Source organism: Ambystoma mexicanum, chromosome 11, assembly GCF_040938575.1.
Source record: "Ambystoma mexicanum isolate Mex_15411 chromosome 11, UKY_AmexF1_1, whole genome shotgun sequence".
Classification (NCBI taxonomy): Eukaryota; Metazoa; Chordata; class Amphibia; order Caudata; family Ambystomatidae; genus Ambystoma; species Ambystoma mexicanum.
In genome coordinates, this window is record NC_090934.1 from 844659292 (window position 1) to 844685912 (window position 26621).

A 26621-nucleotide genomic window follows, 5' to 3' on the forward strand; every position below is an offset into this window, starting at 1 on the left:
TTTCTCTTGTTGGGTTTCACGAAGGGGTAAACGCGCGGGGTACATGCGAAGGGGAGGCTGGGACGCCACTAGGGAATTGGGGTAATTCCCGAGGTCGGATGAGACGGTGGGCCTGCAGGGGCAGGTGTTAAGGTTCGCAGCACTGGACATTAAGAAGGAAGACATTACTTGGAGCCTGCCTTTGAAATGGGCGACGGGAAGCTGCGCGGCTGTGCCCTGCGCGGTTGTTTAAGGTGTGTCAGCTGTAGAGATCACGTTACTGTAAGCGAGAAGGCGGGGTGCTACCTGGTACACCGCCGCGCCTCATCAGGTGTCTGCATGCCCATCACACCCACAGGGCACTGATCTCCTTTTCATAGTTTGCTGGGAAAATGTAATTGAAGTGGAAGCCCAAAACCCGAAGTTTATACTTCGGTGCCTTCACCCAGACACACGCACCTGAGAACACAGTACAGGGGGTCACACTGCGGAGCGGGGAAGCCGAGATGCCCCTGTAGAACACGCGCCATGTCCGGGACAGACAGACGCACACCTGGACGAGGAGTTCAGTGCCAGACGGTGACCGCTGCACCTCGGAGCGACAGCGCTGCTGCCACCAGAAGCTCCCACTAGCGGGGCGAGCCCCCCCGTCTTGTTCTTAAAAGGTACATGTACAAGCTAGCAGCATGGAGGGTTTTAGGACTGCGGTATTTACAGTCGCTCGTTTTTCCAAGTAGTCACATCGCGATCCATTGCACGCTTCATGGTCACCATGGGGGGATTGGGGATTTCGTATAACTGCGCCATGTGTGTCCAGGACAGACTCATATTCACTGCAGTGACCCCCATAAACAAACACGAGGGGTAGGGTACGAGGGGGGGGGGGGATGAGGCCAACATTAGATAAGGCGCTCGAGGATCATCTGTGCAGCGACTTTGTACACCCTCCATGCCCCGCCCTCCCACCACCACACCACGCCCCTTCTGACCCACTAGAGTTCTTTGATGTTTTGCCTGGGACCTCATTCACAGGGGCGCAGCGTCACCGATGTATTTGCTGCGCAATATCTGAGTTGTGTGCAATTCCTGCTAAACCCCCGCCGCCCCACCCCCACCCCCCAATTTTTATTTCAGTTCAGCTCTCTTCAAAGTTAGGTTCCCACCAGCACAAGCGCCTCAGTTCCCGCGGACCGCAATATTGCAGCTTTGAAAGTTGAACATCTTGGGGAACACCAGTAGCCCTGCTTCAAAGTTTGATATGAATTCTGTGTGTATGAACAGGTGGCGTTTCTATTCCTTTCAAAGAGTTCAGATACACAGGGCGAGGGGCCGACGGAGAGACGTGCAGAGAACAGGTTCAGCTGGCGATGTCTGTCTGCGAAATACACTCTAGCATGGCTATTCCACCTAGAATCCAATCTCGAGTTGTTATTGTGTAAGTGTCTGAGAAAGTGCAAGAGGTGTTTTGACGCTGTGACTCTAGGCATGAAATCACACAAAATGCATTTTTAATTCCTTTTATCCGACTAATGGCAAATATTATGCAGAGACGGAGCAATGCATTCGCTTTCAAAGTCCCATGCGCACTTCACCAGAGGGGGCGCTCTTTCCAGTTCCTGCAAGAAAAGGCACCGACACTTGGTTTTTAAGCGTCTATGGAAAAAGTCTGCTGGGAAGTGTGTCCTTTGAACAGAGCAGAAGAGTTCACACTATGCACTGAAATACAGGGGTTCACCTGGGCTGCTTTTTAGTTTTGGCTCATTGTGAGGCAACCATTGTCATGTGGGGGAGAGCTGGCATCCTAGTGGGGGCACACAGCCTGCAGGCGCTCTTTGGCTGCGGGCCCGTGCATCGGACGCCTCGGACAATGCCAATCCCTGCGGGCATTCCCACCCTCTCACTGGCCAAGCGATGACGCACACAGGGTCCTCACGTTTCAGGGGCGATCGAGGCTCGATGAACCCTCACAGGTTGGCCTTGGTGGCTACAGACGATGGATTTGCTTGACTAGTAGAGCTCTTCCTGTGTAAGGAACCTAGCGCCTCATTGTAATTGTGGCAGAAATAGCTATGCAAATATGATGTGATATGACATGGCATTTATAACGCGCCTATACACAAGTGTTTCAAGGCTCGACGAGGCAAAGGAGGGGTAAAAAGGGAGGACGGACAACGATCCTACTAGGCCAGGTGTCATTCAGATCACAGAAGTGCGTGGGAAGGGGGCAGGGAGAGTGCAATACATGGGAATAGTTAATAACAATAGGTAAGTCATAGCCAGCGTGTGGGAAGTGCATGGGTAAGTGTATACATCAGGTGTCAAGGGCTTGTAGGGGGACTTTAGGGATACAGAAAAAGTCCCCAAGTGCCAGGGTTGCCAGGTGGCAGTGCAGGTGTGTGACGCTGGCGGGGGAGGGACCTGGGCCCAAGATCAGAGGGTGTCCAGGTAGCCAGTGCAGTTCCGGTAACAGCCAGGATCTCGCAGATAATAGCAGAAATACCGCCAGGCTGTATTACTGTTATCGCTTGCAGTCCCAGTCATTTATCCGGCTATTTGGGGTTTCATTTATTTAATGCTATGAAGTCGCGGTAATTTCGTCTGTACGGTTTGCACTGCTTTTCATGGGGGTATTACAAATCAAGTGACACCATTTCCGCATTGCTCATGAGGCCTCAGGAGTTAATTCTGAGGTGAAAAAAAAAGATTTCCAAATATCGTTAGGCAGAAACAATGTGTAATTTTCATTCTGTGTTTTTAGAAAAAAACTATTTATGGTTATAACTGAAATGAAACATTAAGCATATGCCCATGACTGTCCTTATGTGATTCAGTGTTGGTCATTATCATGGGCGCACAAGACAACGTCACTGTTTTGGGGACTTGCTGGCTCACAGGAAAGGAATTAGGGTGACTCGTACATTGCGTACATTGCGTTGTCGTCGCAGTGCGAGACTAAGGAATGCCAACGACTTCTAGGGTTTGCGCAAGTAGAGAGCTACTTCTGCGAGCGATAGACTAATTACAGTGTCCCTCCGACACCGAGCGCGCCCTCTGTCATGAGTAGGGTGATTCACTCAATCATTGACCGCATTTGCATGGTCCTACTTCTGGCTTAATGGGCAGAGGCTCTAACCAGCTGACCCCAGCAGTGCTCATGCCCACTAAATCCTCTTCTGGCTGTGTTTAACATGAGCATACTGTTGTTATTGTTGATTAATCATTTTGTATCATTTTGTTTTTGTTGATTAATGATCACTTTTCTCTATTTTTCTTTTATGATTTTTTATTACTTTCAAAATGAAGTTAACTTGACTGAACAATTGTAATTTATTTAATAGCATTATTCATGAAGACCTCATGGAAATAGAGCTTAAATTACGTTGATTTTGTTGGTTTCATTTTCATCATTGTCAATTAATCTATTATCTTCAATTATATTGTATTCAATTAATTGTCATGTGTAATCTGAAACTAGATAGTGCTTTACTGCCAGATTCTCAAGCAGTGTCACAAGTGAAAAAAGCGCAGAGGATGCACCTTTTTCCTGGCACCACTTTAAGAAAGGGGCAGATCACCTTATTCACAAAGGCGACCTGCATGTTTTTTTAGGGAATTATAATTAAAGAGTGAGGCTGTCATTGGGTGACCAGATAAAAAGAAAAAAAAAGGGACACGTCATAGACATAGAAGTAGGACTTAAGTAAACACACATAAAACTGTAGTCCTACTTCTATGTTGCTAGTCTGTTGCGGGGGACGGGGGAGGTACTCACACTCCTTGGGGGAGAGCAGCTGAAGAGGGGAAGGGGGAGGAAATTCACACCCCCCATTCATGAGCAGGAAGAGTCATGCTGGGCCCGATTTCGGGATTTCGATATCGGGTGCCCGGCAAAAACTGGGACCAGAGCCACCCACTTTTCCTATCCCGGGACAGGGTTTATCAAATTCAAAAACTGCAGGGACACTGGGACGGAGGGCGATTTCCTGCTACTGTCTCAGGAAAACCGGGACATCTGGTCACCCTAGGGCCTAGGCTGTCGGCAAACACACAATATATAAAGATACCTTGCACAACCCAAAGCAGCTCAGGAAGGACTCAGCACCCACCAGTTGGCAAGCCCGGCCACGAACCGGCACAAGCCGGCTTACACGCGCCAGAGCTCTTGCGCCTGTTTAGGGATAAAGTGCCACGCATGGCACACTGGCAGATGAAGTGCCACCAATATTTATCAACAATAAGAAGGCAGGGACAGCATCCCCTGGGACCCTCTGCAGATAATTAGCTAAGGGAGCGGCAGGAGACCTAATAACTTCTTTGCAATAAGGATTTGTACAAGAAACAAACAAACAGAGCAAGAAGCTCAGCAATCAGGTAAAGCAATCAAAAGCAATCAGTGGCACTCCGTAGGGAAGAACGAGCAAAGAAAGTATAAGGGAGACTCTTGGCTTAAAGCAATCAATCATGGAATGGCTGTCATATCTAGAAATACAGAATGTAGTCCTTGGAATTCAGGGTGATGGGATAAATCAAGCAGAACTAATATTCCAATGCAATACAAACAGCAAATGATCCCAATCTCCCTTTGGCCATGAAAGAGAGATGGAAATGGCACAAATAAGTTGTGCACCAATAAGAAGCTCACTAATGCTTTGATTAGATGTGTGCTGACCACAGATCGGATTACATTACACCGTCAGTTTTGGTTGTTCAGAGAACTTGTTAAACATTAAGATCTGAAAACAGGACCTTTATTTTGGAGAAGAACAGAGCTTTCTGCAGCCCCAGAATGGACGTCATGACCAAACAGGGCTGAAGTCGAGGTACACGTGGGGGACTCAATACACCCACTTTATTCAGAGGGTGGACTCAGTCCCCCCCACCCCCCCCAAAGCTAAAATGGGAAACACTTCACCACTGCATTATATAACCTGACGAAAAATAACAAACAACTAAAGGTGAAATGTCCCATTTTGGTACGGCAAGTACCACGGAAAACATTTGTATTGGTTCATGGAGTTTAAAACATGCACACCTTTTAACGTTTTCAAACACCCTATTAGAATTAAATAGCCTCTCTTGGTTTTGTGTGTGTGTTAATATTATGAAAGGAAAATGCCGTTCGTCCTGTGCTATGTGGGTGGCTATGCAAACCAAATTTAATGAAATGTGCTTATTTCACATTGATAAGCTAATTTCTGGGGACATCACAGCTCATTGTGTTTGTGATTGAGTCTCCCCACTCAAATTTTTAGGACTTGACCCCTGTGATCAAATCTACTAAAGATAACGACGCAAAGATATTTTGAAGGTGTATGTGTAACCCATTTTCTCTTAAGGTTCGTGATAGCAGGGTGGTGGAACCGGACCATGAATCAAACAGTCGGGGAATGACAGGAGAGAGGATGCACGCTCAATGAGACCACATGAGCCCTTTATAGGACCAGAGATGGGCCTGAGATTGCTGGGCTCAGAATCTCCACCGGTGCGGATGTAACTTCACAAGGGATCTAAACGTAGATGCATACCCTTAAACCAAAGAACACAACAAAGAAATATTAGGGCATCCCCAAAAACGTTTAATTAAAAAATATATAGCCAGTTTCTGTGTCTTGAGCTCAATAGCTGCTCCTGGGTGTAGGTCTGCATGAGCGGAGCTGGATGAGCTGCAGGCAGAAGACTGGCAAGGCAGGGGCACAGCTTCATTCGACTGGCAAATCTTCTTCCTGGGCAGCTCTGCTGTTGCAGGTCACAGCGGAAGTTGTCTGGTACTAGGGGGAGCGGGAGAACCCGGAAAGGACAGAAAAGGCAATTCTACCAGGCTGGGAGGTCTGGGGTGCTGTGTTCAGCTCGCTTCTACCTCCAAGGGGAGTATCCTAAGCTTGGGCTGCATTTCTCTACTTGGCTTAGAGTGCGGGCCCAGCACCAAGGAATGGGCTTCTGCTTTTCATTTACAGTCTCTGAAGTAAATGTGGAATGGGCTAAGCACATATATTTTCACCGCGGAGAGCTACGCATGCAGCTTTGTTTTCCTGCTGTAGGATCTGTCCTTATGCGAGTAGATCCCCAGCCAGGCTGCCGACGAGCTAGCAGACCCGCAGCAGGCTGGCCTGGTGTCCTTCAATGCTTTCTTTAGTGAGGCAGAGGGAGGTGACCTGGATAACTAAGAATGCCTGGGGTCGGATAAGGGGGAGCGTTCTCTCCACTGGGACGCTCTCTGGGCTAACATGGGAAGTCCTAGACCACACTCTGCACTTGCAGGGACTTTTCTTTCTTTAAGGGGCACCAGGCAGACTTTATTTTTTCATTTCTTGGCACTGAGAGCAAGGACAAGGGGAACACTTTGTTTTCCTCTCTCCGGTTTAAGGGAGTGGTCATGTAACCTTATGAGTATCGGTTATTTTCCACGGGTGAAGAAACCCCGCCTTTCCTGTGTTTTTGTTGATTTTCAGTACTTTGTATGTGACATGGCTGAGGCTTGAGGGGCTGGGATAGCTACCGTCCTTTTGTGGTCCTTTTGTCGGTAGATATCGGCTGGTCTAGTGGGCCAGCTATATTAAGAACCCCTTTTAAGGGAGTTACAATGACAGAGACCTGATGAATTCCTCAGAGGGGTGATTGTTTATCTCATCACACATTTTCCTTTGACTGAAGAGCGAAACAGACTAAAGGTGAGGGTGTGCTCCTTTATCTATTTCCTATAAATGCTGATAGTCCTTACTTGGCATGAGACTGGTACGGCCTGCAGGGCGTCACTACAGGCTGCCAGTGCTGATCACCAGTGCACTACAGCTTGGCAACTTTCCTTAGCTCCTTTCCCAGGGAACAGGTGTCAATTCCTTTGATGCTCAGGGTGTGACAATAGTAAGGGGGGCTTTGAAGGCTGTACGGCACTCCACCTATCCCTCTTCGGGTGCTGCATGGATTGATGTGATCTCTGTTTCTTTGTTTCACTTAAAAATGTGTTTATGAGTGAAGAATACATCAATAGGCCTGGGCCATGGAGAAAGACCTGAACATCGGCCAATGCTCTCCTTTTTTCTTTTCAGAAGCTCTGACACATGCAAGCAGCCCATTAACCATGTGGTACCTTGAGTGAAAGGGTTGGCTGCTGTGGGTTGGTTCCTCACTTTAAGAAACAAAAGGTGAGGCTGGGCCCCAGCTCTCCTTCTATTTCTTAGTAAGAGAAGCTAACCCCCAGCAGGGAGCCATTACACTAAAGGAGCTGCATGGTTAAAGGGCTGCCTGTGGGGTCACCAATCCCCACGAAGCCATTTAACCATGCATATCCTTGAATGGAAAGGCTACATGCTGGGGGTTAGCTCCTCTCATTAAGAAAAGAAAGGAGGGCTGGGATGCACTGCTATAATACCTGTGGTGAGCCCATCCTCTTCTTTTGTTTCCTAATCACAGGCTCTGACCCCCCACAGGCAGCTTGTCAGTGGGGCTTGGAGTCCGTGATTAAGAAACAAAAAGGAGGAGCCTAGCACACTAAAGCTATGATACCAGTGCGCCCCACATCCCCTGCTTGGCTACCACTGCCTTGGAGCCCAGAAATTGCCAGGTGCCCCCCTCCTATAGATGAGGGGGTTCTAGTTAGAGGGCGTGGCCTAGGAGTGTGGGAGTGGGTTACCCACCCTCGCATACTTAGGCCATGCCCCTAACTAGAGCCCCTGCTCGATTCTGCTTCCCACTTAATGCACTGGTCCGAAGGCTCGGACATCAGGGCAGTCATCCCCTTTTAAGTACCACAAGCACAGAACGCAGAGTGCCTAGAAGCACACGACCTGCAGCTGTCTCTCGCCTCCTCTCTCTCTTTCTCTCCCACTTTCTCTTCACCAGGACTAGACGAAGTGCACAGAGGCTGTGGTACAGAGATCACTGCCCCATGAGGTGGGTGCCTTGTTTCGTTATCATTTCTTCCTTCACACGGCGTATTCAGGGTCCTGAGGTGGAGCACAGATTGCAGAGGAGGGCCCAAACCTATTGTAGCTTTGAGGCCATACAAGGCCTAAGACCGGCCTGATGACACACGTTACAGGGCTGCCTCTGGCAACAACCCAGCAAATGGCAGGATCCCCCCGGCTCTCTCTAGTTTTGCAGGCTTTTGTCCCAGGCACCTGTTTCCCACCGGATCTGCCAGGAAAGGGTACACTATTACCATCTATGCAGGCATATCTGCCCTATAACAATTGCATTAGAGTGGAACCATACATCTATATCTCGCTTAGTCAAGAGGCAGTAATACTGATGACTTTTTAAAATAACATTTTATTTGTGTTGTTGGTTTATATCAAACCTTGCATGATTATAAATCACAATTTACACATACATATATAATATTAAGATCAAATCAAACCATTTCATATACAATGCAAGTCTAAAGTTAAAACACATTATTAATAAAAAAAGCTTCAATACACTTGAAATTTGCATATACATATTACATCATATATAAAATATAATCAATGTATTCTTTTATCTCATACCACTTTCTTTAAATTGTCTTCAAGAAAAGCAACTAAAGCCACTATTATCGAAATCTGTCTCCCTTCTATAATTCAGACCATACATTCTCCGGTAGAACTGCGTCTGTGGAGTATTCAAACTTCCCTACGTGAATAATTCTCCTTTCTAGAAGAGCTGGGCATTTCATTATGAGATGGTAGAGTGTTTCCATTTCCTAATTTTTACAAAAACTACATGTGTGCTCCTCCTATGGGATACCTAATCTGGGCGCCATCATTTTAAATGTATGTATGCAGTTTAAGAGAAATCTACTATACCAATGTATAGTATGCCAGAGGACCGGGGGCTTGCACCACACAGCTTAGCAGAGTACCAAAGGCTCATCAAACCCTCCCCTGGCAATGACGGAGGACTCAGCCACGGGGCAAATTAGAACTGTCCTTTAATTTCCAAACAGGCAGGGATCATACAGGAAACATCAGAATCTCTGGCAATCACAGCTCTTGAGCCCACGTCACTAGCTTTGATCCTGTGGTTGTAAAGACTGGTAGGGGGTGTCTGTACTTCCGCTCTCTATATGGTAGAGGAGAGGCACAGAGGACCCCAGCCAAGATTCTCTGTTATTGGTAACGTAGTCGAGCAATCAAGGCCTAGCTTCTCAGGAGGTGATGCAGGCTGGTTCTTAAGTACAGTGTAGTCCCCAAACCCCCACAAAGGAATGTCCACACACTGTATTACTGAAAACACAGTCTTCATATAATTAATATTCAAAGATATGTACACGATCACAATAACGCACTTCGTACTCGGAAGTCAATAATGATAAATATATACAATTCTAAAGTGGTACCACCAATGTTATCAAATCTCATGAAAGTGTATGAACTGTACGGTTAAAAGGTCACACAGATCAATAACGAGGAAACCAGCAATAGAGATAGGCAGGAACGTAAGATGGTTGAAACAATAGTATTATTTCCTCCTATTAAGGTTTTATCCACCCCAATGTACCTGGTGGAGTAGAGTTCTCCGAAGATGCGTCGACCGATCCTTCTTGAGTGACTCCCTTTAAAGCAGGAGCTACGATCGTCGAGAGGCGTCGAGGAACTCGGCGTTCGGTGTCGGGGAATCGACGGCCCTTCTTGAGTGCCCTCCCTTTAAGGCAGGAGTCACAGGTCGTGGAACATCTGACGGAAAACAGGTTGAACTACGGCAGTGAAGTGGCAGCTTCGTTCCTAGCGGTGCTCTTCGACGACAGAGCGTTGGCGTCCTGCAAGGAAGAGGCGTGCGGGGCACCTCGGTGATGATAGTTCTGGACCGCAAAGAGATGATGAACTGTGGCCCAGCAAGGCCGTCGAGTCGTCGGCGTCGCTGTGGTCTTTAGGTGGCGGGAAACCAACCGGCGGATGCTCCTCAGCGCGTCGACGGTCGGGCCTTCTCCAGCGGGAGAAAGCGGGCGATGATGCAGACGAGAGCGTCCGATGATCAAATGAAGTTCTTAGGCAAACGGGAGCACGGCTGCTCCGGTCGGCGACGGCGGTCGTCGACAGTGGCGGACAACAGTCCGGGTGCTTCTCTTTGAGATTCTGTGGCAGTCCCCGTCTCAGGTCGGCAGCCTGTCGAAGGTCTGTCTATCAGGGAGCTTTGGCAAAGATCAGCTGGTGCACGATGGTCCCTTGTAGCTCGGGAAGAGGGCGCCTTACCAGGTCCTCTCTGGGTCAGTCCTTGGAGGCACAGCAGCTTTCAGATTGTGAAGGAGAGCAACAGCAATTCTTCTCATCCAGCAGGGCTTCAAGGTCAAGCTTCAGTTACTCCAGTTACTCGTCATAGTGGACTTCAGCTTCTGAACACGATTCCTAGCAGTGAGAGGTCCCCAGATATACTGTTGATCTCCCATTCATTCCGCTGGGTAACACTCAAGCATCCAATCACGACTAAGGGCATTCATGCAGGCAGGCAGCCAATCAGGCACACAAGGTATTCAGGCCATTCACTTCTCTCCAGACACTCACAACAAGTAATGTGTATTGGGACAAGTACCGAGCCATTCAACACTCCAAACTGCATTCGTACCGGTTTCGGGCAGGACTGTCTCAGTCATTGTGTCAACCACCAGATACTAGACATCCACAACACAGAATGCATATTCGTCACACACTCTATTCACCCGGGTCCCACCCACAGGAGGTACCCACAACATACATCACTGGGAAGGCTCCAGCTAGTCTGGCCGGGCCTTCACAACAACACCATATATGGCATTTCCATCCAACAGCCAGTCAGGGGGAAGGGACAGAGTCAGGGCTTCCCAGGACTTTGGGAAAACAAGGTAATAGGTAATAGAAAGCAAGAGGCCACAGGGGCCATCTTGTTTTTCATCAGGAATCAACTGATCCCAATGGCAGGGCCGGGATATCCTAAAATGGAGGATGCCCTGCGCACCTTTCAAATTCAGCATGGAGCTGCCACCAGCCCATACCCTGCTCTGCGGGCCACCCACAGGTGCCCAAAAACATACATTAGGGGCACAGGGTTGTACCCCCCACCCATGGGTGCCTTAAGGGTATCCCACGGGTCCGTTCACCAAACCAAAAGAGAGAGAGCTGCACCGCCAGGAGTCCCACATGAACTCCTGCGTGGAAAACACGACAGAACACATGAGAAAACGCAGTAAAGGACAAGGATACGGAGGCCCTGTCCCTCCGATGCATTTCCAGCATCACAGTAGTGATATCACAATCCCCAACCCTCACCAAACAACCTATGAACTAAACCCATTGGGCAGATCGGGCAGTAGCACCTATAGAGATCCCCTACATGAGTTATTCAATTTGTCTTCCCATGTCAAGTGGGTTCACTGGGACTTCCCTAAAAACAATCTATTACATTGTTGCAGGATCGTGGGACGATTATTGGCCATTGCACGATCATACAGCAGCCCAGGATTTGAGCATCTTGATTGGCTGGAGTGGGTATCCCCAGGCCTGGGACCCAGTTCTGTTCACAGCGCTCAGTGTACCTTTTCAAGGTAATGAGAAACACTGTGTGTCCCCATTGTTGCCACTGATATAGCCACCTAGCCTGAGAGAATGCCTGCATGTTTGTGAGATTGCGGCTTCGTTGGTCGCTATGGCGACAGTGGTGTCTTCCACTACATGCTGTTTTGTTACGTTGTTTTGGCAGCGGTCCAGTCTTCAACCAAGATGGTGCCTGTTGCTGCTCGCAATAGTTCAGTACAAGCATGGACCTCAAGTGCAGCGTGCCTCAACTTATGTGAGTACTGGCACTGTGCTTATTATTCCCATTCCTGCCTCTTCAGTCCCCTTGTCCTCTATTTCTCCTGTTGCTGTAATTCTCCTCCCGCTCTGATTTCCTTATTCCCTTCCTTACTGGGGGTTCCTGGATTCCTTTCCGGTCCCGTCCTGCTTTGGAGTTCTTCCAATTACTCCATCTACAGTGATCATTGCATGGAGCATTTCCATCGCTACACCTTCCTCGTGTTAATCCTTCACAAGCAGACTGAACTTTCCTTTGATCATCTGGGACCATTCTTATACCAGCACCAGAGTTTTTTTTTGTTTTTTGGTTTGTCCTTTTCTCTCTGTATACAGCGTGAAACCCTTGAAGCAGGTTCTGTTTACATCCAGACCCCATGTTCAAGGGTGAAGCGCTGGTTCCTCTTTCATCATTTACTGCTTCACGCCTTTACAGGAATAGCAGTAAGTGGGCTGGCTATGCAAATCTCACACTCTTGCAATGTTTGGTGGACAGCGCATGAAGTAATTCTGTCTGCTTCACTGGGAACGGCTTCTCTTCTCACCACAGGAAAATGGCCATTGTTCGGTTTGGCTGAGTCGCGTGGATGAGGACTACAGAACTGAGCTTTTCGGTCTGTAATTAGTGAGTATTTTATTCCATTATTTTGCAGGTGGCTCCCTGCCCTGGACTCAGGAATTTCCCCCCACCCTTGTCCTTGGCTGCGAACACTGGACCTGTGCTCCGCGCTGCAGACTCTGCATCTCTTCTTCCATATTTTGAGGCCGGTGGCTCCCTGTGAATTCACTACAGTCATGCTGTGTTTTTCCTGTGTATTGTAATATTTTTCTTTAGAGGTTAGTAGTACTTGAGCCCTTCCAGGTTTCCTATACATCCCTGTAGCTCCATATGATTAGTTGCAATTCTGTAGGGGATTCCTATGGCAGGGAGGCAGGCATAGGGTGGCAGTGGAAACTCTCCAAAGACCCTATGAGAGGGGTGGATTGAAAGTCCCCAACTTTGAGCTATTCTTCCTGGCAAGTCAACTGAGGCACGTGATGCAATGGATGGCCGATGAAACCACCACAGACACCCGACTTCTCCAACCAGCCCTGCCCCGACTGTTACTCAGAGACTTACTATGGGTTGAGAAGGGGGCACTGCGACATTATACATACCTGGTTAAGCTTGGGATCCAGCTCTGGAAGCAGGCCTGCAAAACAGTGGGGTCACCGGACCCGTTCTCTCCACAGATTCCCATCGCGGCAATCATGGCAAAGCTTTCTTGGGGCCAAATAGAAACACATACCCAGTGGGAACCCTGCGGTGTGGCAGTACTGGGTGACCTTACTCAGGAACAGGAGCTTATGACATTCACCGAACTCAGCGAGGCCACAGGTCTACCCACAGGCCAATTTTTGCTCCGCAGAGCATTAATACAGGCCATAAAGAATAGATGGCCGGAGGCCGCCGACCTGGTCATAGAGAACGAGATCATTGAGACAATGCTAGACACTGCCGAGGGAGGCCACGAAACCTCTACACTATACGAAGCCCTGATGCTGGGTATGACCAGAAACGAACTCAAATGCAAAAATGTGGGAGATTGAATTAGGCCTGGAATTCGAAGATAAAGCATGGGAGGAAATAACCCACTACCACAAGAAAACCTCTAGAAATGCCCGTCTACAACTCATCCAATTATACATCACCAACAGGGCTTACCTTACACCGAAGCCATATCCAGGTTCAAAGGTGCTGCAATCCAGACATGCCCCAAATGCAACGAGCCAAAGGCGGGAATGACCCACATGTTCTGGAGCTGTCCGGTGATTCGGGGGTTTTGGGCCCAGGTGAAGGAAAGGGTGGTAAACGCGAAGATTGAAGTGGATGTTCACGAGCCAGCAGCCTGTATATTGGGTAGATACAAGCGAAGCAGCAAGAACAAGCCCCTAAATAAACTCAGAGACTTGATATACATAACGGCGAAAAGACGCATAGCCATGGGATGGAAAAGCGCCTGAGGCCAGAGCGAGGCCCTTTGGTGGAGAGACCTCAAAAGATGGATAGCTGCTGAGACTGCTGCTTGGGAAACAAACAGCAATTCAGTTACAGAGGCTGGACTCCAGGGAGGAACTACTCCATTGGGTAGCGTTAACTGTGCCACTGCTCCACCCCGGGGCGCCGGACAGCGCCACGGACAGTATAGATAGTACCGGCCCGGCACATGGCCCAAAGAGGACTGAGGATTCAACTGTGGTCTCGGAGGGAGGGGGGAGGGATGAGAGGGATGGGGAATGTTCTTTGGAATTAAGCATATCCAGTGATTAACTGATGATTGTTTGCTATACTTTGTTAAAAAACCAATAAAGTAACTTTAAAAAAAAAAATGTTTAGTTGCAATAAAGTGGTTGCAAGCTTGCTCCTTGTCACCATTGCCTTCTTGCATTTCTATGGAAAAGGAAAGGATTCTGACAGCATGTATATATATCTGTCCTCTACCTATGGAACGGTGTATGTATGTTCTTCATGTGTATATGTGTGTGTCTGCGTAAATTCGTGCAGGGATGCGAGTTTACTTTGTGACTAAGGTTGCTATGTCATGTTGTCACTAATGATGTCAGCACGGCTGGACGTTATCATTAGTCAACCTGATCCAGTCATGAAACACCTGTATCTGCAAAGACATCATCTGGATAGGGTTTGAATGGATGTCTAAGAGAGTATCTGTTCCCATACATGGAATACACTGCCCCCCCTGGGGGTTGACCAAATAGCGACTGGCATCTCTCATTTCTCATCATCCGGGCTGACATGCACATTGGGGACACGAAGGCCATTCCGGGGACCGTCTCTTCAGTTCCCCCTCTGGTTGACTTGTCGTCCACTTCTCCAAACCTATTCACCTTTGCCCTCAGAGCCAAATCTTTGTCACTCCTCCTCGGTGACCATAGAATCTTGCATGGTCATTTAAGCAATCTCCTTCAGTGTTGCACTATACCCATTTTCCCAATATTCCTTGTAGTCGTTGGGGTCCTCGAACATTACTCTGGTCGGGAAGAATAGACTCTCTGTTATTTGTGTCCTTAGGGTGTCTCAAGCAACTATTCTCTTATCTTCTTCAGAAGTTGTTTCTTCCAATATTTTCATTCCTGCAGTTTTTTCTGTCGTCTTTTTGTATTTTGTGATGCATATCCTGATCATACACATTGTCAGTAGTATTAAAATGAATGCTGTTAGCAACACTTTCATCCATTTATGTATCCATGAGAAGATGTATGACAGCCAACCCTCATCTTTCCAAGCACCTTTTGCTTTTTCCTCCATTTTGGCTTGCATTTGTGATAATTTGGTAACTGCTTCAGTGAGTGTCCCATTTGCTGGAATCAATGTACAGCAAGACAATCTGATCTTGGCGGACACATCTCCTTCCATTCCTGTGAGGCGATCCAGAACATATCTGTTCTGGAGGGCCATCAACCTTACTGCTCTTTTTTTATGGTGTTGAAGCCATTGACAGTCGAATGTATTCTTTTCATCAGCTCCCACCTCGTAATCTGGAGCCATTTTGCATTTGTGTATGTCTGTACAGCGGGAACGATGGATCCAAAGAACATTTGTGTTCTGCTGAACAATCGGTGCTCAGGTGGTATGTTGTCTAGAGAGTCTTCTATTGCTGACGATATGTAGTTTCCTCTCTTCACCCTAGTTAATTTGACGGACTGCTTCTTTCTTCTGGCAGAGTCCATTTTAGGGAATTCATCTATTTTGATGTCCTTCTGTGGAACTACTAATGCTGGCATGTTGATGTGTGCCATTGAGCATAATCCTCCCCAAATGGGTGATAGCTTTTCGTATGCCTTGGATCCACAAGCCCAATAGTGATCCATTAGAACTGCTGTTGCAACTTTCATGCCTGGAGCTTTTACTATCTGCTTCCACTCCCTGTTTTCTCCAACCTTCACTGCTACGTCATTCTGGAAACATAATGCTGCCCCTTAAGTGGTATTATGGGCATGGCCCCACCCCTCATTCTCTACCCACATTAGTAATTTTGCATTTGCTTCCCATTCCTTTGGGCATTTGAAATATTCTTCTTGTACTGTATGAACTGGAATGGTTATGAGCGTATGCACCATGCTCCCCACTACTACTCTATCCTTCAGCTGTGTATACCTGGCCATATACAAGTATCTCTGGTCTTTCCCAGCATCCTGGTTGTCCTACTATTTCTATGGGCCTCTTCTTAGGACATGGTCATTCTTTCATCGTTATTGTTGTTGTCTCTCCTTTTTGTGGGACGACAGTGATATATTGTATAGCCTGGTCTTTTTTTCCAGTAACTGTCCATCATGTCTAGTGTTTCTATATAGCTGTCTTCTTAGGGAAATGTTGCCTTGGACATCCATCTTAAGGTTGCTGTTTTTCCTTCGAACCTTCCTCGAGTGGTACACATTGAGAGGTTTATAAGACATTGTGCTCTTGCTGGTGGTATTTCAGTTGCCACAAACATTCTAGAGGCACTCATGGTGTAGGGGATGAGAGAGCAGACATAGCAGCTCTCTCCAGTGGTCTGTTTACCGTCTTTAGTAATGTGCTTATACCACATGTTATTGGATATTCGAGTGGCATTAGTGAGATAGTAATCAACCCCTCCTACATCTATTTATTTTCATTTCGTTTTTGTTTCCTTTTTGTCATATCTCCATTTGTTTTTCTCCTTTTTTATCATCATTCTTCCTGAATTGCTCTCTCTCTTGACACTCTTTTCTGATCAATGTGATGAACAATTTCAGTATGATATTCTGTGATGTGTTATATTTGTTTCATGTTGATTGTGTTTATGAACAATTGTTATTGTTATTTTCAATTTGCAATAAATCTTGTAGATCATTCGATTGTGCCTTCAAAAGGACCTACATGGTCGAAACACGTGTCAGCACTTCTGGCTGTCTAATTAACATAATGAAAGAACTCTTGCGCTTCTTGATCTTGTATCAGTTTTCAATTCATTATTGTATTTTTTTTAAATTAAAATTCCTCAATTCATTATTGTTAAATGCCAGAGCATGCATACTGATCCATTGTTTTCTTTTTACATCCATATCTATATTTACATCTATATCAACACTGCGCCTACCTCTCCTTCCTGGTCTGGCAGTGCTGACCTCCAGACCTGACATGGTAGCCACACCTGCCGGAATTGGGGTTATGTTAGTAGGGGTCACAGCTTTGTTTTCTACAACGAAAGACATTCACAAAAAAATTAGGGCAAAGATGCCAAGACAAAAAAAAGGACACAACTCAACATTATCACACTTTTAATAATGACATTCATTACTTACCACCCTTCGGAACCTTGCGTAGCTTTGAAGAAACTGAACCACCTGAAATGCGCTAGAAATGCATTATTTTGTTGTTAGTACTTATTACTTTAAGCCACATGATTGTGATGTTGTTATACCGCAATAAGCAATAACTCTTCCCACTCAATGTGTATTCTAGGGTCACAAAGAACTTCAAGTCTGGAGAGATTTCCTTGATTAAGTCGTGTGTATGTTTGGAACAAATAGGCCAGGAAAACACAGACAATAAACAGTGAGAGGGTCTTCTTGCACGGTTGGATCTTCTAACAAAGTGGACAAATTGGGATGTGAAGGTCGCAGGGTGAGGGTCTTGGGGAAGCATGGGACAATGGATGGATAACAGTCACAACTTTCATGATGAATACTGTCAGTGTGAGAAAAGAAAAATAATAAACAAATAGTGTATCCTCACTCTGGATGTGTAGGAAGTTATTTCCCTATCTCTTTCGCTCTGGAGCAAGTAATCATGGGTTGGCCTCTGCTGGGCTGCGACTCTTCTTGGTGATCCGTTTATTCTTCCTTTTGCCTAACATTGGCCCTTTTGCTGTCATTGCTATCAGAGGCTGCTGCTCGTCAGGGCTTGATGTCCCCAAGGTAATTCCAAGCCTTCTTGCCTTTCAACTTCACTGCTCGATCTGTGACTTCCTCAATAGTATGGGTACCCGAGAATCTGGGCCTAACCCAGGTCCTGGTGAAGTTGTGCAAAAGAACCGTATTCCCCAGATAAAGTTGTGGTGGTTTCAGTCATTCTTTGTTTGTTTCTGTATTGTTGCCTTCTTCATTTCCTTTGGGCCTCTCCCATTGTGCCTGCAGTTGGTGAGAAATAAAAGAGGCACAAGCCATCAAGGCAGCGGTGTAATCATACATTTCCTGCCCAATACATTAGACATTGCTTGTGCATCTTTCAGATCCCTAGTGGGAGGAGCCAGGGGAAGTTGCATGCGCCAGCCAGTTACCTCAAAATGTAGGGTTAAATGGTGGTCAGGCCCTGGTTTGTTGCACAATGCAAATAAAGCTTAGGGCAAACAGTGTAGCCAGCTCTTATTCAAAGTTATCTTTAATTTGGTTATACTCTTCTTAAGCAACCCATTGAGACACCTACATATCCCGTTAGCTTGCAGGTGGTACGCACAGGATAATTTGTGTTGTATTGCTGGCAAAGTTGTAATGTGATGAAACATCTCATTGGAGACGTGAGGACTGTTGTCAGACCACATGACTTCACACATGCCCCGTTGTGGGAACATTTGTCTAACCAGGAATTTTGCTGGTTGTAAAGCATCAGGATGGGAAAAGAGGCCAGCTTCGATCCATCGGGAGAATGGGCACACAACTACTATCATGTAGTGGTAGTCCTGACATATCTGAAGCACGTCTACATAATCGACATGGAGGTTTTGGAATGGACCCAGTGGGCAAGGTGTAGTTCCTCTAACTACCCTTCATGTCTGGCCTGCTGTAAATTGATTGCAAACAAGGCAATTAGTCATATATTCTGCCACATGTTCTGCCAGGTTGGGACAGAACCAATCTTCTCCAATGTGAGCAGCAAGTACATCTTTCCCCATATGAATAGGATGATGTAGTTGTATTAGTGCTGTCTGTAGCAGTGATAATGGCATCCCTACCTTCTCTGTGCTTTCCTGCTGCTATAGGGCATTTGCTTCCTGCAATTCCATAATTTGCTTCCCATGTGATGTATTGCACCCTTCCTTCAACACCATTGTTCATACATAGTTATGGGCCTGGGATGCGGTGCTTCACTCTAGTGCCAGTATTAGAGCTACCAGCTCTGCAGCTTGTGCTGAAAAAATGTGATGGTAAGTGTGCGCTTACTACCACCTTGCTCGTCCCATTCACCTTTAGTCTCACTACTGCCATACCAGTATGTCTTTCTCCTGTGGTCTCGTCCATTGTTGACGAACCGTCAATATAAAGCACTTCTCCCCCATCAAGTGCATTCTCCATTACCTTCGGGATGTTGTTATGGTTTTCTATGTTTGTGGTCTAGTCGTGTACATAGTCATCCTCCTCTATGGGTTTGGCGCTGAATGTCGTCGGGTTCACAAGTCGGACCCTCACTACCTTGATACCTGGATTGGATAGTATCACCCCATATCCCAAAGCTCTTTATGATGTCAGTGTATTTTTTGGGTCACTCTAGTATTGGGAAGAGAGCATGCTCCACAAACAGAGTGGTGCTGCATCCCATGGTAATACTCGCTGATTTCTCCACTGCAGATACGGCAGCAGCTAGAGCCTACTTGCAATAGTAGTGTCCTCTCATCACTGGGTCTAGTTTCCTGTTGTAATATGATAATGGTTTGTGACCCATGGTTGTTTTCTGCGTAAGCACTGATGTAGTTTCTACTCTGTTGGAATGTGAAAATAAGTAAAACTCGTCCTGATAATCTTGGATCCCTAGCACTGGAAGTGTACATATTGCTGTCTTCAGCTCTTCAAATGCTTCGGTCATTTTTTCTGTCCGCTGCAATGTGCCCTCCCCTCTTTGTGCTTCTTTCAGTGCACTTAACAAGGGTCTTGTGTATGTGCTGTAGTGGAATACCCATTGCTCTGCAGTAATTGCAGTGGCATAAGAGTTGTTGCATTTGTCTTATTGTCATGGATTTTGGTGTCTTGCGAATTGCCTCTGCTCTTTCTGGTGTCACTTTCCACCCTTCTTATGATATCAATTGCCCAATATATAATACTTGCTTCTGGCGATATTGTAGTTTGGCTTTGTCTATCTCGTACCCCTTTTATGCTAGCACAGTCAACATGTGCATGGAGTCATTTCTACATTGTGTTTCTTTACTTTACTTTAATCAATTTGTATCGTGCAGTCCACACCAGCCCAGAGGCATATAGGCACAGAGGATGACGCCTAAAGAGAAAAAAGAAAAAAAGAGCAAAAAACACACACATGATGTGTAACACATAAAGCTAACCTGCCATAACAGAGCAAGATTGCTCTGATTACTTAAAAAGGTAAGTCTTCAGTTTATTCTTAAACCTATCCAGAGTCTTTTCCATTCTGAGCTCTGGTGGAATAGAGTTCCATAGTTTGGGAGCTGTAGTGTAGAACACACTCTTATTGGTTAGAGCCAATTTAACTCTTGGTACCACCAAACAAGTTGGAATTGTCTGATTTAAATTTCTGACCTTAGGCTTCTTAGTTATCCTTTCCACTAGATATTGTGGATTAAAACCCTCTAGACATTTGTGGACTATAGAACGCATACGTCTGAGGTTTAGGCTAAATGTATGGCCTACAATAAATATACTGTCCTGATGAGGGATTATTGCAAGTGCGAAAATGTATGCTGGTTCTGCACAGAATATATGCAAAAAGAAACCTTGCAGCATCTCCAAGTTGTATGTCCACCCTTGATTCAAACATGCTACAAGTACTTTAGATGGTTGTTTGATGATCATAAAATTAAATTGATTACAGGGGTGTGGACGAGTATATTCAGTACTAATAGCACATCGGTTACAATAGCAACTATACAATTTCTAGAGTCTCTTAATTTAAAGGAAACAAATATGCGAAAAATAAGTTGCAAAGGTCAAAAACGCATCTTGAAAAATATATATGGCCAAAGAACGTACGAGGAATTGGAATGAGTAGATCACATTTTTATATAGAATCCATTTATAGTACCGATGAGTATGATGGAATATTGGAATTTTAAGAATTTAGAGATTTTCTTCTAGGTTTTTGATGCTGCTTTGTTAAATAATAGTTTGAATGTAATTATTTAGTGTATAATGTATTTCTATGATATGAAAAAAAATCTTAATTTTTTCCAGTTGACTTATGAAATGATGTACAACTATGATCATTGTGTAAAAATTGAATATTATTTATATGTATGAAGATAAAATTGGAAAGGTTGATTCATCAGCCTAACAATGAAAAAAAGAAAGAAAGCATAAGTAAGTGAATCTTGGCTTCCACTGGGAGCCAGTGTAGACTCCTCCTAACTTCAGAGATATGATCATGTTTTCCAGACTACTGCAGTAATCAATCTTAGAGCCTATTATCGCTCTGACAATAGTCTCTGTGTTCTTGATGGTGAGGTATGGGCGTATTTGAGACAAGACTTTTATATAGGAGGATGAGGTAGAGACAAGGTTATTCACGTGCATTCTCATATTAAGGTTTGAATCCAGGTAACCTCCCAGCATTTTTATCTTCTTTTTAGTGGGAATTTTACAATGTGCTTTGCAAAACTCTGAGAATTCACTACCCAATCTGGGAATTCTGGGACTTGTCCCAATAACCATAAATTATGTTTTATCGTTATTAAATGCAAGTCCCTTTTCCGCCATTCACCGTTGGATGACATCAAACATCTCCTTAATCACAGCATGTCTTCATCATAGTTGCCTGATAGGCGGATGATACACTGCGTATCATCGGCATAGTTAGAAAAGTAAATGCCCTCATTCTGTAATAATTGACATAAGGGGGCCATGAAAATATTGTACAGCGATGGAGATAAGAAGGTGGTAGGACAGGACAGGCTTCTGCATCCTGACTACAGACCGTAACCGATCTGCCCTCCAGGAAGGATACGTATCCAAGCCACAGTATCTTCACTGAAGTTGGCGACTTTCTTCAATGTATGTAATAGGAGAGAATGTTCCACCAAATCGAAAGTGGCTGACAGATCCAATACCATCAGCAGCATAGTTTGGCTGTTATCCATATTATGCAGCATATTTGTCTTCAAATCCAGACGCGCCAGTTCAGTGCTAAAACCTGATCTAAACCCCAGCTGCCATTTGTTAAGGACTTCATGTTTTGTCAGGTGTTCCAACATTCGCTGGTAGGCCACCCTATGCAAAATCTTCAGAAAAAATGGGGAATTCGTGATGGGTCTATAATTTCCTGGTATATCTGGATCCAAGACAGGTTTTCTATGAGCAGCGTTATCCATGCGCTTTTAAGATCCCTGGGCATGTGGCATTCACTCAGAAAGGTGTTAACATTTTTTGTCAGACTGCCTAGAAGAGAGTCTGAGCAAGCCTTAACAAGAACTGCTGCGCAAATATCTCCCTTTCAGATTGTCGGCTTGAGCGTGCATGCTTAAAAATCATACTGAGTTCTTCTTCCATTTTCGTTCTAAAATTCAACTTGTGATAGCCGGTTTTTGTGCACCCGCTATATCATCAGTACTGCTGTCACATGATAACATGTCTAAAGCATCATACTTAGACCTATCCTTCTGGATCTTACATTTAATCCCTCTAGTTTCTTTAGCATGGCGTCCTGAATTGTGGTACGCCATTCTTTATCTTTCGCTAACTTTTCAGCGGAGTTATCCATGGGATTTTCCAATTCCTTCAGCATTGTAAAAAGTTCCTAGGAATCATGAAGTGCTTTCTCTATTTTTAATTCAAAGGAATCCTTTTTGGCCTATATCACCACCCTTTTTAATTTTTTCAGAATTACTGCTTTGTATTAGCTTATTACTATCTGATTGAGATTGTTTCCATATATAGTAACTTTTCCTTTTACATTTTCTAAGGGTCCACAACTCAGGGGAGTACCATGTGTTACTTTTTTTATGTGCCACTAATTTGGTTTTAAGTCGTGCTAATGCATTCATGGCAGTCTCCATTGACATTTGATAAGAATTGGTCAATAGTTCAGCAGTATGCAAGTTGGGGAGATTATTTATTAGCAGTAACATCTGTTGTTGCACATTTTCTGGCTTCATCTTCCCAATTTTTCCCAAAGTGATCCAGGATTTCACTTCTGCTAAAGGCTTTATTTTATTGGGGCAGAGTATGGTAAAATGAATAAAGAAGTGGTCAGACCATGGGCATGGTGTAATCGTCACTTTAATTAGTAAGATGTATGTTGTGATCCAGTCCAGTATGTTGCCTTTTGTATGTGTGACTTCTTCAACACACTGGGAGAGACCTATATTAAATAACATGTTCTCCAGTTCTAAGGCCTGTGTATCCATTTTATTGCCTTTCCACCGATTTAAACCACCCATCAACATAAATTTAGAGGACTGTTTATACAGTGTCAATTTCAAGCTGCCCAATTGGGTTATAAAGTCCTTCATAATTGTAGGGGGCCTGTATATTGACAGAATATTAAATGTTGTAGTGGCTTCAATTTGTAACTTTATCAGGAGGGTGTCACACCCCCCTAGGCTACTGATATTTGGTTCCCAGATATCCAGATGCAGTTTATGAATAAAGGCCACTCCACCCCCATTTTGGCCAGCCCTGTTTCTGTACCGTATAATATAATTATCAGTCGTAGCCATGATCATAGAGAGACCGTCTGCATCATGAAACCACATTTCCTTGATCGCACAAATGTCCACATTGTGTTCACTAATGTAGTCAGCCACTTCAGTAGCATGTTTAACTAACACTCTAGTATTGAGCAAGAGCACCTTCAGTTGTTGTTGTTTGGCTATAGTATTAAAAGCACCTGAGTTGTGGGTCCCTGCGTTGTTGGCTTTGACCCCACATGAGATAGGGGAATCAGCAACAACAATCTGTCTTGCTGCAGATCAGGATGTCATCCACGTTCTGTATGACAACACATTCTAACTGTACATTGGCTAAGTCCATCTGGAGGACCCTGTTGAATATGGAAGGGGACTTCTAGTATCCTTGTGGGAGCCTAGTGTGTTTCCATATTTTGTTTGTATATAGGAACAAAGTTAAATCTTATGAGTCTGGATGGAGTGGTATAGAAAAGAAGGCATTCTTCAAATCTATGACCGTGAAGTAAGTAGCTTCCATAGGAATGCTACTCAAAATTGTCGCTGGGTTTGGGACTAGAGGAAATTCTGCCTCGACAATATGGTTCAAATGGTGAAAATCCTGTATAAAAGGCATTGACCCCCCTGTTGCCTTTTTCACAGGGTACACTGCTGTGTTGCACAGTGACTCTTAGGGTATTAGAATGCCTTGACTAACTATGGCTGCAATGGTCTCGTCAAAGCTCCCATCTGCCTCCCTCGACAGAGGATATTGCTTTGCTCTTGGTAAAATGGCTCCTGGCTTGAGCTTTATCTTTACCACTCCTATTCCTAACAAAAAAAAAATAGAGTGGACCAACAGAACAGGGAATAGATATTCACAGCATTTATTTATTTATCAATACCAATAAATGTTCCATTTGTTGATTTCTAAAAACCTTTATTCAGATATCAAAATTTCATGAAAAATATAAAATCAAATATTTACACAAAAACAAATATCTGCATCACACATTCATACTGATTCACTCCTACCAATCTTTCCACTCTTTACTTTGTAATCACAGCCTATAGATCTTATTGTCTCCTGGCCTCCTTCATGGACAGCCTCCAATTTTTTGTTTACACAGTGGTCAAACACGTCCTCTATCCAATCATATGATGGTACTGCCTGCGTGTTCCTAATCACACAGACCTATGTGCTCCTATTCCTTTCAGAAGCCCCATGTCAAAGGGACTTGTAGTCCATAAGACACTGGGGTCCTTGGCCAAGTCTTCCTCAAGAAATGATGGTGATGCTTGCAGCATCATCGCCATTCTTTGCGGTGCCTCCCTGTAGTGTATTTTCACCCAGTATGTAATACTAATGTCCAATACCATCTCATGATCTGAGCGGTTGTCTTTGAACAAATCTTCGTCAGTCATGGTAGTCAAACTGTACCCTTCTCCCACTACAATTATTGACCAACATGCACGTCTGGTGTCATCTGTCCTGTGTACTGTTATTCTATCTTCTCCACTATTACTGCCTCTAATTAAGGTGGGATCACCGTCCCCTCTGGCTTGTCTAATGGGAGTTCTGGTCTGAACATGTACTCATTTGGAAGGCGCCACAGCTTTCTCTGAATCCCTGTGAGCCATGCTATTATTACTTCAACTCCATATTGGAATAGTTCTTCATCTGCTGGCACCCTCCTCTGTATTGTACGCCCACAGTAAGCTTGAATAATTGTCCTCACGTTTAGGAGGTGAATCCCAGGTGTGGAACACACTATCGTTTAGTCAGTGAATGAGACGGCCATGTTAAGTTTGATCATAATGTCTCTTCCCATTATGTCTACAGGTGTCTGTCGGGAATACAGCAAGGTCAGAGCTAAGTCATGCTTCCCTATACAAAATGTAAGATCGCCTGTAAGAGGAACCAGATCTATTGCCCCAGAAAATCCCTCTGCATTCATGGCATTGCCTGACATTGGATACCTTCTCTCCCTGATGGAGGATCTAGTTGCCCCTGTGTCTACAAGAAAGGAGAAGGTCTCATCACCTATTGTCACCCATGTACGTTGTTCCTCTGCCGGGTTGGGTGTAATCGATAGGATGGAACACATCAGGTCCGTCTGTGGGCTGTCCTATTGTGGGTACAATGACATTCCATTTCCTGTGAACGGGTTGCCCCCCACCACAGTCACCACCAATTTCTCAATGGGAGTCATTCCCATGGAGTCTGTGCGTATCAGTGTCCCATCGTTTTGCTGTGCCGTGTATGGTGACTGCGTATTATTGTTCATCTGCAGTGCAGGTGGTGCCTGTGAGTGTGGTTGTGGGGGAACCTGCATCTGGGGTGTCTGTGTCATGGGTTGGTATTTCTGTTGGTATGCGTCCGATGTCTGAACTTGTCATTGTGTTTGGTCCTGAGCATAGTACTCAGTTTGTTATTCCTGATATGTTGGCTGTTATTGCAGCCCCCATTCTGTTGCGTGACCCCCTGCTCCTGCATACTGGAGAAAAGTGCCCTATATGTCCACACACCCAACACTGGGGTGGTCCTCCCATCTGTCTCTGATATCCCCCTGAAAACCCTTCTTGCTGGTGCTGCATCTGAGACCTGTACCCTTTTCCTCTAGTGTGTACCCCTCTTCCTCTAAATTTGTGGTATGTGTCACCCCGCCACATGAAACCTTCCCCCGCAAATGGGTGTCTGTATTACGCATGCGGGGCACCTTCCATGCTTGTCAACACTGCCCCTTCCATCATGTATTTTGTCAACTTCTTCTCTACTAATTGTGCCTCTTCCTGCTTTCTCTCCTTGCGCTTCTTTCTTGAATTTTCTTGCATTGGCCTACAATAGTGCACTATAGTGAGTTGAATTTTAGAGGACGTTTTGGCCTCCATCCCCACTAACGTCTTGAGCTGCCTTTGCACCTGTTCCGGCAACCCTTGACATAATATATGATAGAATAATCCCACTGCCTTATCCCACGGTTCTCACATTTCAAGTCTCCATTTCTCTTGAATAGCTTAAATTTACTGCAAGTGGTCTTTGTCTTCTCCCATTTTGCGTGCCATAATCGCGCTAATATCTGAGGTGTCTGGGTAATGCACCTGTAGAGCACGCCACAGGGCCACTCAGCAGTTGTTAAATGGCAAACTGTCGTGCGCCATGTTGTGGGCAGTTACTCATGGGTAGCAGGCCATTTTCCATATGTCATCGGCATCCTCCCCAAGAATGGCTGAAAGTAAACATTTCATATCCCCCACCGCTAGTGTCATGCTTGCTGGTAGCCTTCCTACCTTGTATATCCATTTCCCTGCATCC

General features: G+C 45.3%; 1 protein-coding gene across 1 annotated transcript in view; it reads left to right on the forward strand.

Annotated features, from left to right (window-relative positions):
• Positions 1-290: 290 nt before the first annotated feature.
• Positions 291-26621, forward strand: part of LOC138503807 (4-galactosyl-N-acetylglucosaminide 3-alpha-L-fucosyltransferase FUT6-like) — a 528320-nt gene continuing 501989 nt past the window's right edge. The window contains exon 1 of the mRNA XM_069623820.1: positions 291-644. The gene's annotated coding sequence lies outside the window, so the exon portion shown is untranslated. The remainder of the gene's footprint in view (positions 645-26621) is intronic.